Genomic DNA, 21492 nt, shown 5'->3' with positions numbered 1-21492 from the left:
AAGGGGGCAGCTAGGTGGCGCAGTGGATAGAGCACCGGCCCTGGATTCAGGAGGACCTGAGTTCAAATCCGGCCTCAGACACATAACACATACTAGCTGTGTAACCCTGGGCAAGTCACTTAAGCCCACTGCCTAGTCAAAAAAAAAAAAAAACCAAACAGATAAATCAAAACAATGGGGACTCACAAGCTATAGTTTTCAGAATATGTACCCAAAGAGCATCCTGAACATTGGGTAGTCATCCCTCCGGGTATTCAATGCATGAGTGAGAGGTGGGTAGCCCATAGGGGCACAACACATGTAAATTACAAGCAACAGCTAGCTAGTAAATGCTACTGGAAATACCTCCTACCTTTCCTGTTACTGTAGATGACACCACCAACCTCCTAGTCCCTTAAGGGTCCTTGAAGCCTAGAAGTCATCCTGGACTCCTTACTCTTCCTCTCTCTCTCTCTCTCTCTCTCTCTCTCTCTCTCTCTCTCTCTCTCTCTCTCTCTCTCTTTTTTCCTTGAGGCAATTGTGGTTAAGTGACTTGCCCAGGGTTACACATCTAGTAAGTGTCAAGTGTCTGGTCTAAGACCAGATTTGAACTCAGGTCCTCCTGACTCCAGGGCCAATGCTCTATCCACTGCACCACCTGGTTTCCACCTTACTCTCTGTCTTAATCCCACATCCAATCTGTTGCCAAGGCCTGTTGATTTCACCCCAGCCACATTGTATATGCCCTTCTCTCTTCTGACATTGCTACCACACTAGATAGAGCAGGCCCTCACCACTTCATAGCTGGACTATTATAACAGGCTGTCAGTGGATCTGCTTGCCTCAAGTCTCTCCCCACTCCAATCCATTCTCCATTGAGTCACTAAAGGGATTTTCCTAAAGTGCAGGTCTGATCTTGTCACCTGCCACCCTCTGCTCAATAAACTCCAGTGGCTCCCTATTGCCTCCAGGATCAAATATTAAACTCTCTGTTTGGCTTTTAAAGTCCTTCATAATCTAGCCCCCTCCCACCTTTGTAATCTTCTTACCCCCTATTTCCTGCTGTATATTCTTTGATCCAGTGACAAGGCTATCTTTTCCTGGAAGCCTTTCCCAACCCCTCTTATTCTGCTACCTTCCCTCTGCTAATTATTTCCTGTTTATCCTGATTGTAGCTTGCTTAATATATTTGTTTGCATGTAGTCCTCCCCCCATCAGATTGTAAGCTCCTTGAGGGCAGGAACTGTCTTTTGCCTCTTTATGTATCCCCAACACTTAACACAGTGCCTGGCACATAGTTGGCACTTGATAAACGTTTATTGATTGCCTTATTGGGAAGAGAGGAATGGAAAGTTATCTCCACCTAATTGTTGCCTCCCCTTCCCCTACATCATTAAGGGTATTCTGTTACTATATGACTCATTTTCTTTTTCTCCAGCTCAAAATCAACCAATCAATTACCTATTTATTAAGAACCAACTATGTTTCTGACATGCAACTAGGTGACTCAGTGTATAGAACGTGGGGCCTGAAGTCAGGAAGATACTCTTCCTGAGTTCAATTCAGGCCTCAGACACTTACTAGTTGGGTGACCCTGGGCAAGTCACTTAACCCTGTTTGCCTCAGTTCTTTGTCTGTAAAATGAACTGGAGAAGGAAATAGTAAACCACTCCAGTATCTTTGCCAAGAAACCCCCAAATGGGGTCATGGAGAGTTGGATGCAACTAAACAACAAATGCTTCAGGCATGTGCTAGGTCTGGGATGGGGAACCTGGGGCCTTCAGGCCACATGTGGCCTTCTAGATCCTTAAGTGTGGCCTCTTGACTGAATCCAAATTTTACAAAACAAAGAAGGCCTTCTGTGTCCTGAAGGCCCCAGGTTCTCCACACTGTGCTAGGTGCTGGTGATACAAATACAAAAACGAGATGGTCCCGACCCTTAGAGGACTTACATTGTACTGGAGGGTTAAGATGTGCTCATCTACAAGTATGCATAGGATATATACAAAATAGACACACAGGGAACAGGGGGTGGGAGATGTTAACAATGGAGAAAAGAAGAAAGGTGAAGAAGTTGAGGCTTGAAGGGATCTGGGGACTCCGAGAAGGAGTGAAGAGAGAGAATATTCCTGGTTTGGAGGAACAGCCTGTCCAAAAGCACAGAGGCTGAGATGGGAGCATCAGATAGGTCAGTTTGGATGAAGTGCAGAGTGTGTGAAGGGAACAATGTATGATCAGCCTGGAAAGATGAGGCTTGAGCCAGATTGTCAAACAAAAGACAAGAATCAACAGAAGAGTAGAAAGGGGACATCTTTCTCTTTCTCTACTCAGAATTTTTTTTGACACTTGAAACGGGGAAAAACCGGCAAGAGTACCAGCCAGCAGTTGAGATAAGCATCCCAGAGCATTGTGACACGAAGCATTGGGAAGACTGGGAACAAACCAGTTTCAATGCCAAATTGTACTAACCTCCCAATATATTCCAAACTGAGAGGAATCCAAAACAGTATGTAGCATAAGTTAGAATGCAATACTCTCGTGAGAAAGGTACCTTAGTTTTTGTTTTCTCTAAAAAATATGTTATAAATACATACACAAACACATATATATCTTCTTTAAGCCTACTATTTTAGTAATATTAAGTTCAGCTTTTAAAATAAAATAAAATAACATATATATTATATGTGGATATGTGTGTATATTCGTTGTTGTTTAGTCATTTTCAGTCACGTCCAACTCTTTGTGAACCCATTTGGGGTTTTCTTGGCAAAAATACTGGAGTGGTTTGCTATTTCCCTTCTCCAGCTCATTTTACAGTTGAGGAACTGAGGCAAACAAGGTTAAGTGAATTGTCTAGGGTCATGCAGCTAGTAAGTGTCTGAGGTCAGATTTGAACTCAGGAAGATGAATCTTCCTGACTCCAGGCCCGGTACACTATCTATTGCACCACTTAGTTGCCCTTGATTGTGTGTATGTGTGTGTGTATGAGTATACACACACATATAAAGCATACTAACTTCTCAAGCACTCCTACAAAATCACAAAATCTTACTATTAGGGTACACCTGGCCATGACTGAGGTACTACTGCCATCTGCTGCCAGTGTCCATCTAATCATAGGTTCAATTTTTTTGTATTGCATGGATAAACTCCTTGAAAACATATGCATATAAAGTGATGACAAATGTCCCATGCTCATTTTAAGAAAATAAAATATGTAAAAATCTAAGCTAACAATATAAATTATTCACTTAATAAAAGAATTCTCCACTTTGCAAAATAATTCTCCATATGACTCCTTTAATTAATAGGAAATTCTCCAGTGCATTTAAATTTGGTCTAGATCATTGTCTATGGAACAGAGGGACTGAAGGGTGAGCAGAAAGTCAAAAAGCTCAGAAGTCTGGAATTACCTTGTCAGTTGAGGATCCATCATAAATAGAAGCAAAGAATCTCTGAAATGATCATAGAAGTCAATGGTATCATTTCTAAAACTTCAACTTATGCATAATTTTCAAAAACTTAAGCTATAGTGCAAAGTAAGGCACACTCATTTGTAATGGTAATAATCCTAGGATAAGCACTTTGGATTAATTTTCCAATTAAATTAATTCATTTTTCCATTGCCTGATGCTACATCCTCTGAAAAACACTTGTAGAACAATGCAGCTGCTCAGGGTTCTATCCAACTTATTCTGTCTATATTATTACTTAAATGACTTCTAAAAAATCACAGGATCGCTCTCACAGTGATTAAATACAAGCAGAGAATCTGCCAAAGAGCTGGCATGGTAGATTTCTAACACCCACTGAGACAGTTCACAAAAGAAGTTCGATTGTATTGTGGAGAAAACAAAATACTGCATTTGGGGTCAGAAGCAACTAGTGCAAATCTTGCTTCTGCTGCTTGTTTTCAGTATGATCTGGGATTTACCTACTTTACCCTCTTATATTTCATTTTTTCCATCTACCAATAGAAGAAGATGGACTTCCATTTCCAAATTCTTTGATCCTACCCATACCATAGCACAGAAAATATTTCACATGTGAGGAAAAAACCCAGTTCATTTCTGGTAATGCTGATTATATGGTCAAAGGATCCTTGCAATGTGTTTGCTGGAAGAAAATCAGAGGCCTTATTTGTACCTCCTTTTCCATTCTTAACTCCAAGTTACTCCTCTAGGGAGTTATTAGCATTTTGTTTTTTCTTGCTGTCTCTGAGAGAGGAATCAAATTATTCTCTGTCCCCCTCCCCCTCCTCTCTCCTAATTATTTGAAATAGGAACAATTACTGGAGCAAAGTATAAGAACTGCCAAAGCAAATGCTGTAAATATCCTTATTCTTCTTACTTGGAACGTTAAATGTTTTAAAAGAAATCATAATTCTTTTCAGCATTTTCCCTTTTTCTTCCCCAAATCTGGGCTGTTGGAAAGAGAGGAAGGTGTTTTCATGCCAAATGGAGATCCGGTTTGATGATATTTCTTTTCCTGATGGCCAGATCTGAATTATTGTACATTAAGATCTTTACTCCATTGGGGAAGGCCTACAATACCTTAAGTCAGGGAACTTTCAGAAGAGCTCCCCAAAAGGGGAGCAGAATATAGAATTTTTCTGCCCCATGTGGTCAGGTGGAGGCAACACCCCAGAGTCTTTAGTAGAGAATCGTCCATCCAATTGAGGCAACTCCAGTTGTTCTGATTCCTTAATTGGTCTTCTCAGTAACCCAGTACTTGATACACCTGAGACTATGTATTACTTAAGGAAAGGCTCTCCTCCTTCCAGTCTCTCTCCCTTTCCAATCTGTCCTCTGGACAACTTTTGGATTGATGTTTCTAAAACACGAATCTGACCCTGTTTTTCCCTTGCTCAAAAATTTCAATAGCTCCCTATAGTCCTTCAAAATCAAATACAAAATCCTTAGTCTGACATTTATCCTTCACAATACAGCTTCCACTTACCTTTCCATTCTCTTTTTTAAAAATTATTATTTTCCTTCCTTTGCTCTCTGTTCAATCAAAGTGGCCTGTTAGCTGCTCTATGCACATAAAATTCTGTTTTTTGTCTCTGTGCTTTTGCACAGATCCTTTCCAGTGCATGGAACATGCTCCCTCTTTACCTCCTGAAATCTCTACTTTCCTTCATCAGCATTCATTGACACCAAGGTGGTTTATTAAGCCTGGAATCAGGGAGACCTGAGTTCAATCTGGCCTCAGCCCTTTACTAGCTATTCAACTCTGGGCTATATAACCTCTGCCTTACTCAGGTTCCTCAACTGTAAAATGGGAATAAAATAGCACTTACCTTACAGGATTATTGTGAGCAATGAGATAATATTTATAGAGTGTCTGCCACATAATAGGCACTTAATAAATGTTTACTCTCTTCCCCTTCTTTTTCCTCCATTCTTTTCAAAGCCTAGCTTATATGCCATCTTCTATATGAGACCAATCCTGTTTCATCTTCTCCTTTTTAATACCTGCCCCTCTCTGAAGTTGTTAGTTCTCTCTCTCTCTCTGTGTCTGTCTCTCTCTCTTTGTTTAACTTAGTACATTCTTGGTATTCATTCATCTGTGCAGTCCTATATAAAGTCCTTCACCAGTGCCTGATCATGGTATGGAGGTGAACATAGATTCTCAGAGATTTGGGAAAGGCTTTTTATTGAGTCTGGCTTCCAAGGGCCGGCCTAGCTAAGTATAAAGAGGCTCATTATCAGTAGGCTGTCCCCTTGGTAAGAAATTCTTTGGCTAGACAACTAACAACATAAAGAAAAATGTAAAATAGCCCTCAGTGCTGTGCTTTTCTCCTTCTGCATAATCAGTACAAAATGGTAGAAGATGAAAAAGAAAGTGCTAAGCATTCCACAGGGTTTTTTATTTTTATTTTTTCAATCCACAATCATCTATTTTGTCTCCCTCTCATCTCTTTACCTCCCTTAAAAAAAAAAGCAAAACCCTTGTGATAAGTATGCATAGTCAAAAAAGACAAATTTCCATATTAGCCATATCAAAAAATATATATGTCATTCTGCATCAGAGTCCATCATCAAGAGGAGAATAATATTTTTTTATCCTACCTACAAATATTAACTTAGCTGTGAGGACTCTAACTGTGAGATTTTTGTCCGGTAATCAATGAAAGGACATACTCCTAAAAGACCTAATCATATCAATCTTGACATTCTTGTTATAAATCAGAGATTCTTAACCTGAGATCCACAGGCCCAAGGGTTCTAGGGATAAATTTCAAGGAATCTGTGAACCACGATAGGAAAAATAATGACATCTTTATTATAATGTAGTTGGTATCCTTTATAATTTAAGATAGTTTCTTTTATACTTTTAAAAACATCATTCTAAAAAGAGATTCATAGGCTTCATGAGACTGCCAAAGGGGTTCATAAGACAAGAAGAAGGAGGAGAAAGAGGAAGAGGACGAGGAGAAGAAAGAGAAGGAGAAGGAAAAGGAGGAGAAGAAGAGAAGGAGGAAGAGGAGGAGGAGGAAAAGCCCTGTTGTATATCAGACTAGAAGACAGAAGGAAGTTGCAGCTCAAAGGAAGGATTATTGTAGGTTCTCATGGAGAGGCAAACAAGAGTTGGTTTTATCATCTGTCCAAAGACAACAAGAAACACAATTTCTTTTTTTTTTAATTTTTTTTTTTAGGCAATTGGGGTTAAGTGACTTGCCCAGGGTCACACAGCTTGTAAGTGCTAGGTGTTTGGTCTGAGGTCAGATTTGAACTCAGGTCCTCCTGAATTCAGGGCCGGTGCTCTATCCACTGTGCCACCTAGCAACCCCAACAAGAAACACAATTTTCATGGACAGTTTGTCATCTCAAATTACAGTGGTTATTATAGCTATCTACAAAAAGACTGTCATGAAAATAATATGAACTTATTTGTAAAATCTCGTTGTGGTACTGAAAGATTATGATTAATATTTTCCCAAAACAGGGAGAAGTACTGAGGGAAAAAAACAGTTTAAAGAAAGCTTTCCAACTAAGCAAAACCATTCTGATGATTCTTATGGATAAAAACGAAAGGAAGACAACAATCAGACAAAAATGGAAAAGATCTGCAAAGATTTTTTTTAAATGTTCAACATCAAGAACAGTTACTCTGTCCACATTTGGGCTTTATTATCAGTTCCAAATGAGCTTAAACTATAGAGAAAGTAAAAATGATTGTAAAGAAAACAAAGATGGGAAAAGCAGATGGATTAGCCCAAAAACACACAGAATAAAAGCAGCATGTATTTCACAGTGGGTTCTGAGCTAGTCTCAAAGCCAGGAAGATTTGGGCTCAAGTCTTGCTTTCTACCCATATTGGTTTTGTGACCCTGGACAACTCAGTCAGTGTTCTAGGCAGCTTTCTTTAAACCATAAATTGAAGAGAAAGTACTGGCCTGCATCAGTTTCCTCATCTGACAATACCATATACCAATAAAATCATAGGTCTGGTCCCTATCCCTACATACAAGTAGGTCCATGCTGGAGCCAACACAATTTTCTAGACATTGAGGGACACATTTTCAAGGAGAAGGTATTCCATAGATATAGGGAAATAGATCTCAGATTTTATAATTATCAAAATAAGGTGACAAAGAAGACATCAATAGCTACCAACCTATAAACTAGCATTCCTATCTGCTAATGAGAATAATCTACATATACATAAAGAGCATAATTTATAATGGTACTGAAAGGAAAGAAATGAGCTTTATCAATCAACATTCTGAAACCACATCCCTACCATTACAGAACAGAATAAAGATACAGAGAATGTAAATCCTACTATGCCTATTGATAGTTGGAACTACTGTGCCTTGGAACATTATAGGACCTCCTAAATGGGATTTCAGAATTCAAAAATTCAAAATTCAAAAGAGTTTGGCTTAACTATTCACACAGGAAAGCCCAAATGGATGAAAAATGCCTATAATCCAGACTATGATATACAGTTGGATGGACAGACTATCACAGTACCATCCATTAGAACATAATATCTTAGACAGACTTTAAGTGGCCAATCAACTGGAATCAGAATTACATTTGGGAAATTACACAGTGATGCTAAACTTCTCCTTCAGACAAAGGCCTATATTTTTTAATATCAATAGTCTTCAAGTGGTATTGTATGAGGGGGGTCATAGAGCACTCCAATTCCTGAAGAACAGAAACTAAAAACAACCCCCAAGTCAATGGAGAGGCAAATGGTGAATCAATGGAGCCAGTGGAGAGGTGAATGGTGAGCAGGAACACACTACAATATAGAATAAACAAGGGAATACAAAAGAGAAGTATTGTGCAAAATGTTATCAAAGAATTATATGATTAAAAGCGAAGATGGCCTGGTCAAACGATGAGAGCTAAGGAAAAATGATGGACGGCCCATTGGTGTACTCCATTGATATCTTTGCGATGTTAAGAGAATACGACATGGGGGGGGAGGGGAGATGTCTTGACTTGCAAGTGAATTGGATTTAAGTGAGGCAGAGCTGGGCAAAGTCATCAGCCTCATTCCCTCCTCTAGACTCATTGGAGTCCAGTGGCAAGATACGAGTCAGGACGACAGGCAGTGGCCCAGGATGCAGTGGCAGACCTTGACCTTTTTAAGCTAAGGTCTTTCCCAGGTCTGTTTGCCTAAGTAGCCCAGTAGATAGACCCCCATGCTGAAGTAAAGAGGACCTGAGTGAAAATCCAGCCTCAAACACTTACCAGTGGTATGACCCTGGGCAAGTCACTTAACCCCAATTGTCTGAGGTAATTAGAGGATTAATGATTTGCTTGAGATCACAAAGATCACCTGGGACTGAAGCCAGGTCCTTCTGACTTCAAACTCAGCACTTTTTTCAGTACTCTCACACTTTCATGGGGATTCACAGTGGGTAGAAATCATAGTTGACCCATAAGAAGTTGAGGTGGGTTGAGTTTTAGGAGAAGATAGGTATAATGAAGGTTTCAAGGACTAGGCTGAAGAACTACTGGTCATGCTAAACTGAACTCATCACTGGAAGATCTCATCATCTTTCAGGAAGTAATCAGCAATGTTACTTGTATCCTCTGCCCCTCTGATTCGAGAGTGAGCAGTGAGCTCCTCCATCTAAGGAGAGGCACAGGACTAACACCTCCTCAGACATCACTCATTTCCCATCCAGCTATGCTCACTTTCCACTTCTTTGGCTTCTCTACCCCTCCCCCTCCTCTTTTCATTGTATTGGCTTCCCCTATTAGATTTTAAAATCCTCAAGGGCAGGGACTATCTTCCTTTTTCATATTTACATCCCTATCCTTAGTACATTGCCAGAGGTGTAGTAAGAGTTTAAAAAATATTTATTGTCTATTGACCCTAGCCACACTTCTTAAGTTCATCCCCTCAGTTTAGGATGACTAGCAAAAGGTACTTGAAGGAAGCCCTTGGGGAAAAGTGGGGAAATCCCATTAATTAGAAAGCAAGCATTTTTATTTTATTTTTTACTTTTTGTAATTTCAGAGCATACTCATTAGAGCAGTACCATGGGAAGATAACTGGCTTTGGAGTCAGAGGACCTGAGTTCAAATCCTGTCTGACATTTATTACCTGTGTGACCTTGGGTAAGTCACATACGCTCTCTGAGCCTCAGTTTCCTCATCTGTAAAATGAAGGGGTTGAACCACATGGCTTCTGCTGTCCCTTTCAGTTACAGATCTAGACTCTCAAAAGAGAGCAAGGAGATAGGCCTATGGAATGGGGAACAGCTGTTGTAATACCACAGTGTACCTACCCTGCACCTAGCCTAGCACCAGACCATACCCTTGTATCAACCCACACTCTGGTTCAATTATAATTAAAAATCTCAGTCCTGCAGCACTGATAGTAAATTCACCTTCCTCCGCTGGGAGAAGTGATTACTACTGATGTAGACTGTGATTTGCCAGTTTGGCTTTGCTACAAGAAAGTTTAATGTGGGGTGCGGTGGTTAAAGGCTATGATATAAAAACAAAAGGCAAAATAAAACTTTTAAAAAATGTAAAAAGACACTGGATACTCCCTAAATCCTTTAAAAAAAGGGTCGGAGCATAAATTAACCTTTTACAAATGAAAATGTCATCATTATGAACTTTACTATAGATGGTGCAATAAAAAGATGTCCTCAGGGGCCTTTTAGCACTAAATGACTCCAGGCTGCTCTCCTTTTGGAATCCCTGCCTTTGCTCAGTCTGAGAGCTCCGTTGATATCAAATACACAACTCTGGGGGTTTCAATTTCTCTCTCTATCAGTCTCACCCACCCATTCTAATTTGTTTCTTCCAACCTGCTATGGACTGTGAACAAGATCATCAAATTTAAAATTATGCCTAAATAAAATTGAACAGTTTCTTGTGTGAATCCGCAAAAGGCTCATAAGACACATAAGTTTTAGTGCATGGACTTCACGACAACTCTTAGATGCTTTTTTTGTTTTCCTTTTCTCTTTTGCTTTGAATGACTGAAGTAACCAGATTATTAACCTTTCAATAATTGAGTTCTTTCAGTCAGTAGGGTTTTTTAATTTTATTTTTATTAGTTGTATGTTATGTTTTTGCAGTCTTATATTCTGTTCATACAGCATCTCATCCTTCCTCATTAGATTCTGAGTTCCTTGAGGATCTAAGACATTAATTATGCACAATGAGTTCTCAGTAAATGTAGTTAGATAATTGAGGGGCAGCTAGGCGGCACAGTGGATAAAGTGCCAGGCCTGGAATCAGGAAAACTCTTCTTCTAGCCTCCGATATCTACTAGCTGTGTGACCCTGGGCAAGTCACTCAACCCTGTTTGCCTTAGCTTCTTCATCTGTAAGATGAGCTGGAGAAGGACTGCTCCAGTATCTTTGCCAAGAAAACACCAAATGGGGTCACACAAAGTCAAACACAACTGGAAAATGACTAAACAACAACTGATTAACAAAAGATGAATTTCAACTGGCAACCAACAGCCAGAACTCTTCTGAAGAGGCAGGGGATAGGGCACTGAAGAAGGGCTTATCCACAGTCTGCCACCTAGTGAGCTGTGTGTCTTTTAACCTCTAAGCTTCCCTTGTCTTATCTGTGAAAGGAGGGTAAGTTGTATTTCCATCTTGCAACCTGAAGTATTGTTGTGATGATCAAGTGAAGATAATCTATGCAAAAAGCACACGTCCTTCTCAATTACCAAGGTTTTGCTCCTTACTCTTAGGCCTTGTTTTGTTAGCTTTTTAAAAATAAACAAAATAAAATCTTATCCTTAAACCATTACGTTCCACTTTCTCAACAATTATTTTCTTGTTTAATGGTCAGATGAAAATTATCAAGAAAATATTCCAGAAAGTAGAAAAAAAAAAGGCAAAGAAACCCATTAAGCAAGAATAATGCTAGAGCTCAGAAATTGTGGCCAGATGCCGCTGAGATCTTACACAACCGAGAAGAGAAATAATAATCCCAAGTGAAGAGTTCAGGCTTCCTTCGAGCAGCATTGGGACTCTATGTCACATCTTCTCCTCATTTCACCAAGCCCTGATGGAGAAAGGAACTCATCAATTACAGACAACTCAGATCCCACAACATTTTCCAAAAGATGTTGCCGTTGTTTTTTCCAAACCACATATTCCCCAAACTAGCAAACTTTGCCTCTTAATAGAAAGTAGAAAAAGAAATTGTCCAGTGAGTGGAAACCTGTAGACATCGACGATAAAAAGAAACTAATGGGCTCCAGTTTTCCTTACCAGGCAGTTATCTTGAAACCTTCACAACCCCTGCTCTGCTCCAAGACGCACTACTACAGGGCCCAAACTCTCGTTCTCTCTCTATCTCTTGGAGACAAACATCAACAGTCATTGGACCTTCCCAACACATTCCTTCATGCTTTACACTTTTGGACATCACAGGCATCCCCTTTTCCTACTTTTCTCTGTCTGCCCTCAATTTGAAAAGAATTAGATTCTCAAACTTTTCCATTCCTTGGCTGCCTTCCTTCCCACCACCACCCCATGAATCCTGAAAAAGAAAATGGGAGAAAAGTATACATTTCATGGAATCTAAAATTTAGAGGTGGAAGGAACTTCAGAGGTTATCTGGTTCAACGGCCTCACTTTACAGATGAGGAAACAGAGGACAAAAATGAAGTTGATTTACACACATTGTAAATGACAAAACCAGGATTTGACCCTTTGACTGGAAGTACAGTTTTTTTTTTCATCCCATCCCACCCCACTGCTTCTTTCCATGTAGCTTAGAAAGGGGAGAACTATAGAAACAGGCTAAGAACAAGTAACTAAGGCCTGGGAGCTGGAATAAAGAGAAAGATCCAATCCATCAGTGTAAAGAAAACTGTCCAGACCCAGGGTTATATCCTTCTCAGAAACTGCATTTCTGGTTCAGTGGAAAGCAGACCAGATTTGGAATCAGAGGACCTGGGCTCAGCCAATTACTACAAACTTTCTGACTTTGGGCAAGTTGCTGTATCTCACTGGGCTTTAGCATATTTGTTAAAATGAAGGGAGCTGGACTAGATGGCTTTTTGAGGTATCTTCCCATTTTAAATCTGTGATCCCAAGACCTTACCATTCCTCAAGCACTGGAAAGTTTCCCAAAATCCCTCTTCTCAGGATCCACTGATGACTCTGACAGCTCAGGTAACAACTCTGAAACAACAGGCTTCAGGGGATTTCTGTATGTCCTGCCAAGGAAGAAAGACTTCTACCCTCTTATGAGCTTGGGCATAGAGGACGTGGATGATTAGAGTGTTTTGGCACTGGACCCCATGGTGTCACACTCTCCAGGACCTCTATGACCCAGAGATCAGATCTGTACTTGATTAAAGGATTAAAAGCTGGAAGGACATTGATAGCTATCACTCTGCTCCCTAATACACACCCACACCAGCTCTATCCTTCCCAGGTCTCTGGCTAACTCTACCTGCCCTTCTGTTGTACCCTCTTCACTTTTTCCATTCTCTTCACAGGCTGCCTCCCATTCCTAGAATGTTCTCCCTTCTAGCTCTTGTCAAGGTTCGGTTAAAGAATCACTTCCTTCCAGATACTTTTTCGTATTTGAGTAGTCGCTGGTGGCTTTCTTTCTTCTTACCCCCCAGCCCCCACCACTGTGTATGTGTTGTATGTATTCCGTATTTATCTGTGGATATGTTGTACCCCTCGAGGGGAGGGTAAGATCTTTGAGGGCAGGGATAGTCTCACCTTCGTCTTCCCATGTTTAGCCCAGTGCCATGTCCTAAGATGAGCTTACTAAATGCTGGGTGATTGGTTGATTTGCTGCCTATAGTACTCAGTGAGCACGCTGAAAAAGCTTGACTCTGTTGAGATCAAAGAGAAAATTACAGGATGACTTAGAGTTTTGGCAGGACAAGGCAAACTTAGGAACTTAAAATGTAATCCTTATCTTCAAAAAACAAAGAATCTATTGCAAGGAAATGACACACACGCAGATAAATGTGATACAAATTAGATATGAGCGAAGGAGAGATTCCTTCCTCATTTCCCCTCACCTTTATAGATTCTAGCCTGGATGGTGCCCAAGGCAATAAGTGATCATTTTTCAGGAATAATCCCTCTTTTCTGGCCCCAATTCAGCCCTTTTACTATTGCAAGTTGAATAAATTAAGGCCAGCCACTGAAAAATCTTCTGAACAGATAAAATATTGGTTTTGCTGGGCAGCTTTAAGTGATGGTTTCTTCCTGCCTCCCTTCTTTATATCCTATCCTTTCTACTTTTTTTTATTTTTTGCTAGGCAGTGGGGTTAAGTGACTTGCCCATGGTTCACACAGCTAGTAAGTGTCAAGTGTCTGAATTTGAACTCAGGTTCTCTGACTTCAGGCCAGTTGCTCTACCAATCCTCTTCAACACCTTCTATCTTGCACCTGTTTCTCAGCCACTGAGGCTTCTCTGCCTCATGCCGCTGAGCAAGCTACTGAACAAACCTTTCCTCCTCCTCCTTCCTCTGCTCCTGTCTTACTGCTCTCCTGCTCCTGCTGTAACAGATCTGATCTCTTTGGAACGTAAGGGACCTGAACATAGAGGACCTACTGAAGGTGTTTGTGCTGTCTGGGAAGGGCTCATTCCTGATCCAAATAAGCCAGACGCTTCGTTAAGGATAAAACATCATCAACCTTTTAGTGCCTCTGACTTCTCCACATGGAGAAGAGATACTGCCAAATTTGATGAGGTTCCTGAGGCTATTATAACCTAATTTCAGGCCATATTTAAGGGTTATAATGCAACCTGAGGAGATGTTACTGGCTTGATGGAAATCTACTTTCCCCAGAGGAAAGAACTGCCATTATAGAGGCTACAAACAGACAAGCCTCATCGGTGGGATTGCCTGCTGGCCCTCTGGGTCTTCCTAATTGGCCATTGCAGGACCCTTACTGGGACCACAATGTCCCAGACTACCTCACTAGGCTACAGCTGGATAGGGAATCTTTAGTCAGGTGCACGGAAGTATGTACAGCATGAACCAAGAACTGAAGTTTCCAGAAACTGTCCGAAAAGAAAGTGAATTCTTTTTATGACAGACTGTAAAAGGGTAAGCAGTACATCGTGTTGGACCCACTCAATCCAAGAATATGCTAGAATTAATACATGTTTTGTAAATCAATCTTTGCCTAAAATATGGGAAATATTTTCTTAAGCATTGTCCAGGTTGGCATGACCAGGGCATAGGGGAACTCAGAAGTATTGCTCTTTATGTTTATGAGGGAATAGTCAAGGATGAAGAGAAACCAACTACCCAGACAATCTTAGCTCCCTCTCAGGTTTGGCATCCTATCCAGTCAGTCCTGCCTCTGGCATCCAGAGTTTGGCATCCTGCCTTGACCCCTCTCAAGCTCTCTACCACAACAATAGAAAAGTTAGCTTACCCCATCTCTCAAGGAGCTCACATTTCTTTTTCTTCTTTTTTTCTTTATTTTTCATTTTCAACATTCACTTTTATAAGATCTTTAGCTCCAAATTTCCCCCTTCCTCTCCCCCCTCCCCAAGATGGCATGCAATCTGATATTGTCTGTACATGTACAATCATATTAAACATATTTCCACATCAGTTATGTCATAAAAGAAGAATCAGAACAAAAGGGGGAAACCATGAGAAAACAAAACAAAAAAGAAAATAGTATGCCTTGATCTGCATTTAGACTCCATAGTTCTTTCTCTGGATATGGACAGCATCTGAGTCTCTTGGAACTGTGTTAGAACATTGTATTGCTGAGAAGAGCTAAATCTATCAAAGTTGATCCTCAAACAGAGCTGCTGTTACTGTGTACAATTTTCTCCTGGTTCTGCAAGAAGCTCACATTTCTAACAGGTGAGACAAAATACATGGAAAGTATCAGCTACAAGTAAGATGGAAAAGTCCCATAGTCCTGTGGGTCAAGGGGCAAGTAGATGGTAATGTCGCTTCTTTAATCTCATTTCCACTGATAAAATGATACCAGTGTGTGATATTGACTCATTTGACAGTTCTAAGGACTTTGGTGGAAAGAACTTTATTTGCTGGGTTAAGAGTATACTATAAAATTATTTGCACAGGGATTGTGTACCAGGATGAAGGTTGAGGACACTAAGCCAGTATCATTCACAAGGCTCTTGAGTTCAGGGTCCTGGACTGTCTCCATCAGGGTCTGAGGGGAGATGGTGGTTGAGGTAGTGGTGGTTTGTCTTGCTTGGCACACACTACTTCCTCTCTCTCTATCAGGGTCGCTTGTTGCCTCATTTGGATTAATTTGCCTTCCCCAGGTATGGCAATTGGTTGGCAGTTGGTGGGGGTGACTAATCCTTTCTCAGGAGTTGTCTCCCCTAGATGATAGATTCTGAGGGCTGAGCTGGAAGCAGAACAAATAGTCTAGAAGGTGAATATAATCTCTAAAGTCACTTTCAGCTCTAACTTTCCAGGATTGTAGAGACTCCAGAAACATTTGGTGATTGGGAAGTCCATTCAGTGAATGCAAACAGTGTTCTCTGAGATTGTGGAAGGGGCCAGGGAAGGGGAAGAGAAATGAGTTGGTGAACCTATGATCCAAAATCCTGTAATCTAGAGATTACAGAAGTGTTTGGTGTCAGTTATTGAGACCTGATGTGACTCCAGGTTGCCTACGAGAAGGGAAGCTGCTTGTGAAGTCTGAGTGAAAATAAGAATGGGGCTGCAATATAAAGATGGAAAACCATAATTGTTATCTTCAAGGAGCTTACTATCTTGTAGGAAAAAGCAAGATGTATGCAGGTAAATCTGATTCATTTATTCAAATTAGAGTGAGATATGGGCAAAGGAAATATTTCCTCCTCATTCCTTCCCTTTGGTTTGCGGGTACTAGTTTTGACCATGTCCAAAGGTAATCAGCAATTTGATGGCTCAGGAAGAATTTCTGCCTAGACCAAAACTTCTCTGTCCATATATATATATATATATATAACTTCTCTGTCCATATATATATATATATATACATATATGTATATACACACACACACATATACATACATACACACACATATATACATACATACATACATATATACATACATACACATACATATATACATACATACACATACATATATATACATACATACACATATATATGGTATGTGATTTGAAACTAAATTTCTATGTATGTATTGTTTCTCCCCAAAAGAACGTAAGCTCCTTAAAAGCATGATCTGTCTCATTTCTGTTTTTGTATCTCCAACACTTAGCATAATGCCTGGCACACACTTAGACACTTTACAAATATTCGTTTAATTGAAAAACCCATCTAGAATCCTTGCCTTCACTTTTTAAAAAATCACTTACTCTGCTACCCAAATCATTCATCTGATAATTCGATGGCATAGGGATAGAGTGCCAGACTTGGAGCTGGGAAGACCTGAGTTTGAATCTCCCTTAGACACTTACTAGCTCTGTGACCCTGGACAAGTCACTTAACTATTCTGTACCTCAATTTCCTCATTTGTAAAATATGGATAATAATAGCACCTAGCTCATTATTGTGAGGCTCAAGTAAGAAAATAAATGTAAAATACTTTGCAAACCTTAAAGTGCTATGTAAATGTTTGCAATCTGGTCTATTGAATATATATATTTTTTCTTATAGTCAACCAGTCCTGAATTCTTGGGGCAAGCTAGGTGGCACAGTGTATAGAGTGCAGACCTGGAGTCAGGAAGACTCATCTTCCTGAGTTCAAATCTGGCCTCAGACACTGACTAACTGTGTGACCCTAGGCAAGTTACTTGACCCTATTTGCCTCAGTTTCCCCATCTGTAAAATGAGCTGGAAAAGGAAATGGCAACCTACTCCAGTCTCTTTGCCAAAACAACAACAACAACAACCCAAACGGGGTCACAAAGAGTTGGACATAACTGAAATGACTAAACAACAACCACCTGAATTCTTAATATAAACACGACCTAGTAATAGTGTATAACCTTTTAAATCTTATACTGCCAGGGCAGCTAGGTGGTGCAGTGGATAGAGCACCAGCCCTAAAGTCAGGAGGACCTGAGTTCAAATCCAGCCTCAGACTAAACACTTAACACACTTACTAGCTGTGTAACCCTGGGCAAGTCACTTAACCCTGATTGCCTTTAAAAAAAAAAACTCTTATACTAGCTTCTTTGCTAATGTTTTATTGAATAATTTTGAGTTAATGTCATCAGGGATGTTGGTTTATAGTTTTCCTTCTCTGACTTGTCTCACCTGGGTTAAGTCCAAAGACCTTATTTGTATTATAGGAGCTTGTAGGATTCTCTTTCCCCCCTATTTTTTTCAAATAGTTTGTGTAATATTTGAATTAATTGTTCTTTGAATATTTAAAAGAACTTGCTTGTAAAATCTGTTTTATTTTTTTTCTTTGAATAATTCATGTATGTCGTGTTCGGTTTCTTTTTTCTGACATTGGATAATATCAATAATCAATTTCTTTTTCTACTAATCTGGATATTTAATATTTTTTTATAATTTTTCATCTCAGTTTTTGTATTTTGAGCATATGATTGGACAAAAATTTTTCTTATGTTTTTGTTTATGTCATCATTGTTGTGAATTCTCTTTTTTATTTTTGATGCCTATGATTTGATTTGTAGGCATCCAAAATTAGGGTCAGACAAGCTAACTTTGTTTTATTATGTTTTAAAAAGCTCTTAGTTTTCTTTATCAATGCAATGAGACTTTTGTTTCAAATTCCGTTAATCTCTGCTACAATTTTCAGAATTTCTAATTTAGTGTTTATTTGCAGCTTTTAAAAATTTGTTACTTTACAAACATTTTTAATTACAGTCCCAGTTTGCTGATTTGTTCCCTTTCTCTTTTGTAGATGAAAGTATTTAGAGTAGTAAATTCTCCCCTAAGGATTGCTTTAGCTGTATTATTAAAATTTTCACATGTTGTTTCATTGCTGTCGTTTTCTTTGATGAAATTTTCTATTGTTTTTATTTGTTCTTTGACCCACCAGTTTGTTCGCACTGAATTATTTTGTCTCCAATTAATTTTTAGTCCTTTACCATTGATCTCTTAACTACTTAAGGGCAGTTAGCTCTTAAAAGCCAATAGCCTTTTTTCAGTCTTCATGTTGTTTTACCTGTTGGAAACTTTTGACATAGTCAATTGCCCTCTAGTCCTGGATACTCTCTCTACTGGGCATCCCCCCAGGAATCTGTACAGTGTCTGTGACTTATAGTACTACCCTGAATCAGAAGCCACCAAGGGGAAAGGACCTGAGGTTCCCTGCTCTATTTCAGTGCTTTGCCGCTGTGCTAATCTTTTAATGGCAGCTATCCTCTGGTGATTTGCTCCACTTGTGGGCTGCGTTGCTCCTTCTTTGGTCTTCTTTCTATTCTCTGTTCCTGTTTCCTACCTCTCCTCCAGAAACTGTTTCTTGTGAAGGGATTATATGGAGTGTAATTCTGACTACATGGCAATTGTTTTCTATTCTGGGGACCAGAATGCCTCCTATAGCCCCACTCTTCCCACAAAGGGTGTTCTCAAGTAATTTCAGAAACATCCTTTTCTTGGATTACGCTGGTGGTTCCCTACCCATCTCAAGTCAGTTCAGGATGAGTCCCAGCCATTTACCTCTTGTTTACCGGGAGGAGAGAGGATTACATGTCCTAATGGGTCCTTTCAGAGGCTTGGGAAGGCATTCCTACTCTTTCCTTTCCTCTAGGATAACTAGGATTATGCTAATTACCTGGGGCTGCTTACAGTTTTCCAAAAGGGAAACAGTTTGGGTAATCTTACCCTGGGTAAATCACTTAACTTCTCTAAACTCCTAAATTTTATCAACTATAAAATGAGGAGAGTTGAACTAGGCACCTACTAAGCTCCCTTCCAGAATTGTAGCAATACAAGTTTACAACTCAAAATTATATCCTGGAATTGAAGTTTATTTTTATATGTAATTTTCCTTTCTTTCTTCCTTCCCATTCATTATCAGTCAAAGAAAGCCAATAAACATATATTATGCACCTGTGCTAAGTACTGAAGATGTAAAGAAAGGCAAAAGACAATCCTTAGCCCTTGAGGAGCTCACAGTCTAATAGGGGAAGACTATACATAAAAAAAAAAAAAAGAAGCTGAAAGGGGGCAGGGATAAAGCCCCAGAAGAAATGATCTGAGGAGGTGAGAGTTTCAGTGTTGATTTCATCTTGCAGAAAGTCGAGTTTCTGGAGATCATAAAATCCACAAAAGGATCAGAGTAGAATGAGGTGAATTCTGGGATGCCCTCCTTAAATCATAGAAGATATGGAAGGAACTCTTTATTGCCTACCCTCCACTTTCTCAAATTGGAGGGAATGAAAGGCCCTACGGTCAGAAAACTGAGGAGGTAGGAGTTGTGTGTGTGTGCTTTTTTTTAACACATTTTTGTTTCACTGAATATTTCCCAAAGACATTAAACATTTTTGACATTCTTTTTTTCAAGATTTTGAGTTTCAAATTCCCCCTCCTTTTGCCACTCCCTCACCCATTTAGAAGGCAAGCAATATGATATCAATTATATATGTGAAGTCATACAAAATGTATTTCCATATTAGCCATGTTGCAAAAGAAAAAAAAACATACACAAAAATAAGAAAAATTTTAAAAGTGAAAAAAGTATGCTTCCTTTTGCACTCAGAGTCCATCAGTTCTCTCTCTGGAGGTGAATAGCATTTTTCATCATGGGTCTTTTGGAACTGTCTTGGATCATTGTCTTGTTCAGAGTAGCTGAGTCTTTCATACCTGATCATCATTACAATATTGCTATTATTGGGTAAGATGTTCTCGTGGTTGTGCTCACTTCACTTTGCATCAGTTCACATAAGGCTTTCCAGGTTTTTCTGAAATCAGCCCCTTCACACCACAAGAGTATTCCATCATAATCACATACAACAACTTGTTCAGCCATTTCCCAATTGAAGGGCATCCCCTCAATTTCCAATTCTTTGCCACCACAAAAACAGCCACCACAAATATTTTTTGTACATATAGGTCCTTTTCCCTTTTCTTTGGGATACAGATCCAGTAGCAGTATTGCTGGGTCAAAGAATGTGCACAATTTTATAGTCCTTTGGGGAGATGGGAGTTTTAAGAGTTCAATTCATATTGCTAAATTACCTTGGTTGATTCAATAAAGGGTGATACTAAATAAAATTTTGAAAAAGAAGATAAATGGACAGATAGATGATGGATAGGTAGGTTGATAAGGGAAATAGAGACAAAAAGCGATGATGGAGAGATGATAAGTAGATAATTATACACACACACACACACACACACACACATCTCCAGAGAAAACAGATTACTATATATGTAGATGACAACATGGAATGCTAGATAATTTATGGATAGGTAGATGTAAGATAGATAGATACTGTAGATAGATACAGACAGACAGGTAGATTGATAAATAAAGGGATCATAGATTATAGATAACAGAATGCTCTTTAGGTGACTATAGGTACATAGGTAGACAAATAAATACACATATAGATAAATGGATGAGAGATGATAAGTAGCAGAATGAACCTTAGGCAGATACAAACGGATGAGTAGGTCCAGCAATCAATCTTAATCAATAAGCTTTTATGAAGCACCTACAATGCCAGTCACTGTGCTAAGCTCCGAGGATGCAAAAAGAGACAAAAGAGTTTCTGCCCTCAAGAAGCTTACAATCTAATGGAGAAGACAACATGCAAATACAATAATGCAAATGAAAGCAAGGTGTGTACAGGATAAATGAGAAATAATTAATAGAAGGAAGGCACTACAATTATGAAGGGTTAGGGAAGGCTTCCTGAGGAAGGTGGGATTTTAGTTGGTATTTAAAGGAAGCCAGGAAGGTAAGCAGACGAGGGGAGAAGACAGCCAGATAGATCTGGGGAGAGAGATGATAGAGCTAGATCTATAGATAGATTGGTAGATAGGTTGGCAGTATATAATAGATAATATATAAGTTCTATGTGTAGGAATGATAACTCCAAAACAATAATGGATAATAATAAATGGGGGAGGGAAGAAGCAGGTGAGACAGGCAG

This window comes from Phascolarctos cinereus, unplaced genomic scaffold, assembly GCF_003287225.1.
Source record: "Phascolarctos cinereus isolate Bilbo 61053 unplaced genomic scaffold, phaCin_HiC Scaffold_2;HRSCAF=192, whole genome shotgun sequence".
Taxonomy (NCBI): Eukaryota; Metazoa; Chordata; class Mammalia; order Diprotodontia; family Phascolarctidae; genus Phascolarctos; species Phascolarctos cinereus.
Note: the sequence above shows the minus strand (reverse complement) of the source record.